This window comes from Lichenostomus cassidix, chromosome 2, assembly GCF_008360975.1.
Source record: "Lichenostomus cassidix isolate B80296 chromosome 2, HeHo_3.0, whole genome shotgun sequence".
Taxonomy (NCBI): Eukaryota; Metazoa; Chordata; class Aves; order Passeriformes; family Meliphagidae; genus Lichenostomus; species Lichenostomus cassidix.
Window position 1 is genome coordinate 4,673,970 of NC_139482.1, and position 9,118 is coordinate 4,683,087.

The window sequence follows — 9,118 nt, forward strand, 5'->3', positions numbered from 1 at the left end:
TTCAAATATTTGGATAGCCTATAAAAATAATTTTAAGCTCCTAATCCCTCCCTGTCAAATGGTATAATTTTTTTTTTTGTTTTCTTCTTCTTTTTGGTTTCAACCTTCCTTCTCTTTTGGTTTTGCTAAAGCAGCCTCAGCTCTGACATCATCTGAGAATTTCATTTAACAAAATGTTTTGAATCATTTGTGTTGGTTCTGGTGACTCTGCCAATGGAAACATCCCCTGCAGCCAGTGATTTTAAACCTTGAATATGATTTTTTTTTTCCCCTCCTGTAGTTATATTCAGAGCAATACTCTTCCCTTGACTTCTGGCCAGCTGACCCAGAGGAAAGGGTCACTCTGGAATATCAGGAGAACATGGCTTGCACAACCTGGGAGAGCACATCTGATGGGCTCTGTTCCCTCTCAGTCCCCCTGGGTGGGTAAGAGGAGGACGAGCAAGGGCTGAGGGAATATTTGTGCATTTCTGGGGGTCTGAAAATGGCCCTGGTGCTGCATCACAAAGTGATGGTGAGACTCACTGCTGGTAAAGGGAGGGGGCACAGCTGGGAATGAAAGCTCTGACAAACCACACTCTGCACCTACCAGTGTTATTTTTTATTATTATGGCAGTGTTTGCATGTTCTGTTAACCAACACTTCTCCAGAAACTGATGTCCTTGTATTGGGCTCTCCTTCATCCTCTTTTTAATGGTCATGGAAGTAGGAGCATCATGTCCTGGAGCCAAACAAGGCAGCTATGCAGGGTCCTACCCCAGAGGCCACTTTTAATACTCAACAGCCTTCAGATACCAAAAACAAGCAAAAAACACCAATGTGGCCCTCAGATACCTCTGATGCACAACTGCCAGATGGCCTCCTTGTCATGAAACACAAATATTCAGTGCTTGAGGTCACCTTTAGGAAGCAGAAATGTCCTTTGCAGATCCTTTGCCCTCCACAATGTGTCTCTGACCTACCAAACCCAAAATACACACATTAAAAGCCTGGCACTGAAAGATCAGGACTGGGGGAGTGAAGTTATAGGTTATTCCCAAACAAAATGCTCCCTGAGTCTTTCTGTGCACCAGAACCACCCCATGAAACTTTCAGGTGAGGCACCTCTCTTCCAACAGCAAGAGAAGCTCCAGGAGGGGAGATGTGGGAGATTTTATGGCACCATTGTGGTTCTAGTGATATTATCTGAAGCAAATGCAAACACACTCAGGCTTATAATAAGAGGGTGTAATAGATAGTAAGTGCAAATGACTCATTCACCGAGATTTTCCAGGATTAGACAGCAGCAGAAGGACAACAGCTGTGTAAAACGGACTTGAAAAAATAATCTTCTAATAAGATTTTAATAAACCTGTTAGTAAATTATAATGCTTGACTCCAAGAACTATTTCTCCCCTGCAGTGTTTCTCTGAGGAGTTGAAGCTGTGGTGATACAACCTTGACTGCAACCAGGGCAGAGCTGGGCAGGGCAGGGATTCCTCAGCTCCACGGATGAACAGAAAATTACACCTGTGGAGAGAAGTTGAGTCCTGAAAAGCCATTTCAGGCCTCCTGCAACATTAACCATTTGAATTAAACTCAACCTCTGTTTTTATACTACTCTTGCTGACTTTTTCTTTCTGTTGCCTTGAGTGGACTCGTTTAAAAAATTAAATAAATAGTGTTTTATGAAACAAAACTCCTGCTCTTTTCACTGCACTCCAGACTGCATGTAGGCAATGCTGGCTTACCAAAGCCTCCCCCTAAATCCCACGTCTGGACACACATGTGCACATTGCCCATGCAGGGAAACTGCCCCAGTTTTGGTCCTTTTCTCAGCAGTCTGTCTCCTGGGCTCAGCTCATTACATGGAAATCTTGGCTTTTGCTCAGAGGAGAGAACTCTTTTTTGCAGCTGCCACAGTTTAGGAGAAAATCCTGTATGTGCAAATGTTTAGGAACTCAAAAACCAGAATGGAAACCAAACGGACTCACGTTTATTTCCCTTCCTTAATCCTCTCTGAATTGCAGCATGGTCGTGTTTAAGCTGGACTGGCCAAGCTGCTCCTATTTCCTATGAGTTTGTGGGTATTTCAACAGAACGGTGTTCATCTCCATTTCTCCCTCTGCCTCTTGTTAAATGAGGTGTCAGTCATTTATCCTGTTGTCTTACAGAGGTTTCTCCCCACCACAGATGTCACCACAATGTACACATCATGTTAATGAGTGTATCTATAATTACGTATCCTATAACTTACATCTTCATTTTTACTCTTTGGGGAGAGTTAAGGGGCAGAAGCATAAAGGCAGCTCCTCAATTTTACAGGATGATTGGGGAAAATAACCTTCAGGTGGGGTGAGATGTATCAAACCCCAAATCAAATCACCCATCCTGCTGCACTGGGGGCAGGTTACCTTGTGGGGCTGTGTGGCTCCCTAAGGCCTTTGCAGGGTTAATGGGGTGCTGTCCGAGCCAGAAGGTTTTGCTCCCTAGGACTGTTATCACTGCAGATTTTGGAGATGTACATACCCCTGATGGAGTGTCCCAAAAAGAGAGATGTCCCCTCAGGGGCACAAGACCAGCTCAGCCCAGCATTGTCCCCAGATGAGACCAGAGTCACACTGCCACCACCATGACATTTTCCATCCCTTTTGTGGGTTTTTAATTCATAGTAAAGAGATAAATGGCTCTGTCAGAGCAGCCCCAGAGAGGCAGAATGTCTCCCTGTGCCCCAATTTCTGTCCTTCACACCCCACATGAGGCTGGGGGGTGCTAAGATAATGGAGGAGAGGCAGATGCTTCAGGTCCTCTGAGGTCAAGCCTCCAGGTTTTGAAGGTCATCTGTTTTGTCTGGCAATGAAATTACCAAAGGCTCAATATTTTGCCATAAACTATCCAGTGGGAGTTTTCCCTTGCAACCTCCACCTTGCAGGGTGGTGCTTGTCCTGCCTGAGGACCTGTGCTCAGCAGGTGCCTGCAGTGAGGATTTAGGATTCCTACAGAAACCCCTGAGCTCCTGCATGGGGCAATCCAGAGTTCCTATTTCTGGAGCTTTCCCCCTGCACTGACACCAGAGCAGCTTGGCCATCACTGGCTTAGGCTCAGCCTCAAAACCTGGAGCCTGTGCCCATCCTTCTGCCTCAGTTTCCCAGTGGTAAAACAGGGGGTAAGAGTCAGGATCTGCTCCCCAGGGAACAATGAGGGTGGCACAGTTACACTGGGAACACAAAGATCCCTGGACATGGCAGGGAGTTAAATAGCTTTACAGCAGAGGAGAATTTGGCTCAGAAGTGCCAACATTGACCACAAGGACTTTGGGAGCATGGCCTGCCACCAAACCCATAAAGAACACGCAAAGGCAAATAATAATTAGTTCTCTGTACCTAATTCCACACAGTTGCCCTTTCTGGAGCAAGTTTTTCATGTCACCAGGGTCTGACTCTAAAACCCAGTGACCCTGGGCATCCTGCAAGTGTCAGAAGGATAATAACAGCTCACAGATAAATCCAGCACACAAATGTGGGCCTGGTGCCCTTTTGGTGGCTCCCAGTTTTAAACAAGCACCATCATCTAGAGCTCTGGCACTGAAGAGAAAGCACTGAACCACCACCTGTAGCCACTGTGGCCACCACATGCTGCTCCAGCTCTTGGTGACACAGGAGAAGCATTTTTTTAGCTGAGAGATTTGCTGTGAACTCTGTCAAGTAAAATAAAAAAAGATGCACACACTTACTTGTATATCTATAATTTTCATGTGTATTTTACTGCTGTTTCAGTCCAAATCAAGAACCATAAGAGCTGCCCAGGGGGACCAATGCCCCTGCCCCATACTGTGGGCTTGCAACAACCTTTCTTAAAGGAGAAAAGTGAGCTTTGGTCATGCTGTTATTTTTAACGGATTTGGATTCTGACTTCTCTGCTATGATTTTTTTCACTCTTAAGGAGCTACTGCAGCCCTCTGCTGTGCTGGAGGTTCACCCCAGCACTCAGGGGGCAGGTGTGTGGCACCCCAGATGTTCCCATTCACAGTCCAGCCCATTTGCTCCAACTTTGCATCAAAATAGGATCATGCTGAGATCCCGGAATCAACTCATCAGCCTTTGCTGGAGGCAGGGGGGTAGTAACTTTTTCAGACAGCTCAGGTATTTCCTCCAGAGCTCGGGTCTGTCACATCACTGCAAATATGTCTGCTCTGGATGGTTTTTGCTGGTTTAGAATGGGGTGTGATGAAGGCTTTGAGGTGCTTCTTGCAAGAAGGGCAGGGGCTGGTGGGGGTTTGCAGGCAAAAACCCAAACAAAGCAAGTAAGACTGGAGCTGTGATGTTGCCACTGTGAGCCACCAAAGTGACAGGGTGTCTCCAAAGCTTACCAGAGCTCACAGGGAGTCACTGGCAAGGGTAGGAAGTTAATCCCCAGTGGTGTCTGGCCAAACCCTTTGCCCTACCCAGCACAGGGTCTAGAGCAGCTTCACTGCAAAGGGACAAACAGACAACAAAAATGGCTTTTTCTCTCTAAATGCTGCCAACAGCCAGCCTAGCAGAAGTGAAATAACCCTCCCACCCAGTATTCCCCATAGTTTCTGATAAAGAGCCTTTTGTTGCAATTTAATTTGCAAACTTTCTCTTCTCTGCCATTCTCATGTGCCACAGTTCCGGAGACTCATATAAGTATTTTTACAAGAAACGCTTTCAGACAAATAAGTCTGGGGAGGTTTGTAATTTCTATTACCTCATGGCGACTCCATTGATAGACAGCAGCACACCTTGGGAGAATTAGAGAGCATAAAGTAATGGAGGTTTTTGTCCTCTCAAGACAGAGCTGCTAGTGCTGCCTGGCACAGGGCCAACACCACCAATTACCAACCTGGAGCAGGAGACAGGTCCTAGCGCTGAAAAATTGCAGTTTTCCAACAGGCCTGGTAATGATGGAGCTGTGCTGTGAGCTCCCATTTCCTCCTGGGCCTGTTAGGCATCTAGGACTGTGGCAGGTTTTGGGCCACCTCAATATTTAGGGACAGCTGTTGTCCTTTGGGGGGAAAAGGATGGAGTTTGCATTGCTTCCTCTTGCCTTTGCTGCCACTCACAACTCTTCCCTGGCTTATTTTTACAGAAGCCCTTTCTGCCAGGAGACAGAACAGCCGAGCATAAAGAAGCAATTTCGGAGGCACTGTCATTGGCAATTATGCTTGAAAGCCAGAGATTTAATTATTGTGTGAGAGCGATACCCTTGAAAGAGAAATTGCAGCGGTCCCATCACTTGAGACGTTTCAGCGCTAAAACAGACGACTCACGAAATGTCAAGGAGTGAAAAACGCAGCACTCCTGAGCTTCCCACCTCCAAACCCTGGTGTGAGCCCTTTCTGATGGCACCAAAGTTAACTGTGAGCTGGGTTAATCGAGGACACAGGTGCCCCACTCGAATCCAGCTGTCTGCATAACGTGGGGTTTTGTAATCTTTATTTTCCTTGCCTTTTTTTTTTGTCATCCTTTATTTCCTTGCCCGCTAACCGTCTCTGGCGAGTGGCTGAAGCGACACGGCGCCTTCACAATTCCCACTTTGTGTGTTTTAAATTAACACTTATTCGCTCAGGGTGATGATTTTTGTGTGTTTGTTGGGAATCTAACAATTCTATCGGCGCTCACCAGCAAACAGGGCACATTCTGCATCTCTCTCAAGTTCACAGGGTGCCTGTATGTGTAGGAGAGCACTGAATTACCCTGTCCCGATCTCTACCAAGGACTGACAGCATGAAGAAAGCACATTTTGGTAAATGCATAAATAACTACCCCAGCAGGTCTGGAACAGCACAGCACACAGGGCTTTAAATCCTGTAGATGTGACTGTCTTAGAGCATCAGCTTGAAACAGGAGCAGCTTTGCAGAAGATGGTGGAATTGTGTTGGTGTAAAATCAGTGAGGAGCCGGGGTCGGGCAGTTAGTTGGGGACACTGGGAGTGATGCTGGACATCTGACTGCTCCAACTGGGTTGGTTTAGCCACAGCTTTTTTCCTGTGTCCCTGTGTTGTCACTCTCAGATGGGTTGTTACAGTACCCAGCAACACAACCGCAGCCAGATACAGCTGATAACCCTTTTTAGAACTGCAGCAGGGATGTGACTTAAAAACAGGGGAAAAAAATCCATATCTCCAAGCCCAGATATCCCTGGTTTATCCATCCTTAAGCACCGAGAGGCTTTTAACCACAGGGAAAGCACTTCTGCTGCAGGGCAAGCACGAAACCAGCAGCGAGGAGCTTGACATCCCGAGCTTGTCCAACCCACACCTCTTATCTCGCTGCTCGTGTGTCACAGCGAATCCTCCCCCGGTGCTTTCCCGCTGGGCTCCCCGCTCCCTGCGCTCGCTGTGCTGCCGCTGCTCTGTGCCAGGACACTTATCCCTGCCCGGCCGGTCAGCAGGGAATTTCCTCCCGCCGGAGCAGTGCTCGGGTGGCGCCCAGCCAGGGCAACCAGCTCCAGGCTGCTGCTGCCAGCAGCCTTTGCCAAAGCTGAGAGGGTTTTCCTGGGCGCAGGGGCTGCGAGCTGCTCCGGCTCTGCGGGGAAAGGAGGATGCTCCTCGAGAGGTGAAAAAGCTGTGTTAAAAACCACACCAACCTGGCTCAGGTTAAAGTGAAACAGAATTTTTTTTTTTCTCTCTCTCCTCTTTCTTTCTCATGAATTAATTTGCTGGGGGAATGAGGCTCAGAGAAGCAGCAACAAAATACATGTTGAGTCAAACTGGGATGTTTCTTTTAACCTACACAGGAAAACACCTCGGGTTAGTTGAGGGCTATTGATCCTCCAGTGTAAGCTTCCAGTTATTGAGTTAGTACTGCTTATAGGTTGATTTAAAAAAAAAAAAAAGAAAAAGCCACTCTAAAAATAAGTTTTGGTTCAACTCCCCCTTCTCTTCACACACACACAACTACGGGCAGTGTGGAGGCAGAATTGTTCATCGCCTGACTGAATTGCTAAATAATTTCTGCCCAGTGTGGGACCCTTATCTCATAGTGGCTTTACTTCCATTAAAACTATTAGAAGCAAAAGAGAAAATGTGCAGCCTGGGGGTTGCTGGCAGCCTTTCCGGCTGTTTTCCAGGATATCCCCTTTCCCCCATACCCTGGGTTTCATGCCAAACTCAGCTTGGGGATGGTGGCAAGTGACCTCCCCTTCATCCCACAGACACCGTGCACAGACAGGTGACATTATATCCTGGTCTGGTCCTATCGAAGCTCCCTGGATCCCCAGGGGCTGTGTGGTGACAACTCCCTGGCGCCAGGACCCGTTTTGGGATCAGCCAAGGGGGACTGCAGGGCTGGCGGGGAGGGTGTAGCCTGGGAGGAAGTGAGGAGCCAATGTACAACCTGAACTTGGTCACCCTGGACCCAAACCCTGAAGAGGAAAGCCTGCCTGCATGACATCTTCCTGTTAGGAAATATTAATCACAGCCATGTGCAAACATGGTAAGTGAAACCTCAGGGAAACTGCTCTGCTGGTGTGTTCAGGAAGGCCCTTGTGCCTCAAAGACAGGACCCACCCGTCACCAGGGCACCACCTCCAATTATGGATTGCCTCCCTCACATTTGCATATTTGAAGCAAAATCTCAGCTCGTCCCTGCCGTGCCTCTGTACCCAGCTGTTGTTTCATGGGCTTGGGAGAGAGACACGGGGTGAGTCAGGTAGAGGGGTGAAGCACCTGGAGAGGAGAGGAATCAGCCATGTACAGCACGATAATCACCTTGAGGATGTTCTCAGCTCACCCTCACCCTTGCAGTGGTGTTGTCAGAGTGACCAACAGGGCTGTCCTGTCCACAGGAATCACTGACATGCACCAGGGCAAGACCAGAAGCAAAAATCCTGATGGCACCACTTCCTGTGAGACAGCCGTGTCACAAAAAAAAAAAAAGAAAGAAACCATGAGAGGCATCCCAAGAGGTGCACAAGTAAAATAATATTCCTGGAAAGAAGTGTCAGCACTCTGGCTTGCAGCACTGTGTGGGAAGCATCTTGGAGCTAAGGAGCCCACAATGGAGCACAGGAATAATCCCACACACCCCAATCCAGCCTCATCCACCTTCTTAGGCAAGGCAAATCCAACCTGATTCCCAGTTCTGGATCCCAATCACCAGGCACCAAAACCCTTTTTGGGGCCAATTATTGCTTGTGGGCCAAGCCCTGCTTTGAGATCCCAGCCCATTGTGGAGGCCAAGCCTCCCCCGTGGAACTCAAACCCATTATAGGGCCTAAACCCCTTGTGGAGACCACATCTTGCTTGTAGATCCCAAATCCCTGTGGGATCAATCATACTGTGAGGCTCAAATTTGTTCCAGGCTCCAAGCTTTTCTCCTGGGTCCCAAATTACCTGTGGTGTCCAAATTTGTTCTGAGATCCAAGCCTTGCCTGTGTGTCCTCATCCATCTGTGGGGTGCAGATGCTTTCCAGGGGCCAAAACTACTTGTGGATCCCAAAGCACTGTGGGGTTCAAAGCCCCTCTGATGCCCAAATCTGTTTTGGGGTCTAAGGTTTGCCTGTGAGTCCCCAAACCCTTGTGGGCTCCAAGCTCCTTGAAACACCCACATCCATTCTGGGGTCCAAGTTGTGCCTGTGGGACCCAAATCTCAGGCAGAGAATCAAGCCATTTGTGGGGTCCAAATCCCTTTCAGAGCCCAAGCCTACTTCTGGATCCCAAGCTACCTGTGGGACTCAAATCTGTTTGGAGTCCAACCCTGGCTGTGGGCTGCCAAACCTTTGTATGGCTCAAACCCCCTGTGGGACCCAAATAGGTGTCAGGGTGCAAGTTTTCCCTGTGGATTCACAACCCCTTGTGGGTTCTCAGCTCCTTGAAGCACTCCACACCCTCTTGCTTTGGGGTCCCCAGATTCCTGGGCTGCCCATGTGTTTTGGGGTCCATGCTGTCCCTGTGGCTCCCCAACCCTTCATGGGACACAGCTCCCCATGGGACTTGATCCATTTTGGGATTCCCAGCCCCTCGTGGCCACTTTGGGGTCCAAACAGTACCTGTGGCTCCCCAACCCCTTGCAGTATAGGCCCCCCTTTATGGGACCCAAATCCATTTGGGGTCTCCAGCCCCCTGTGGTACTCAGACCCACTTTGGGGTCCACGCTGTGCCTGTGGCTCCCCAATG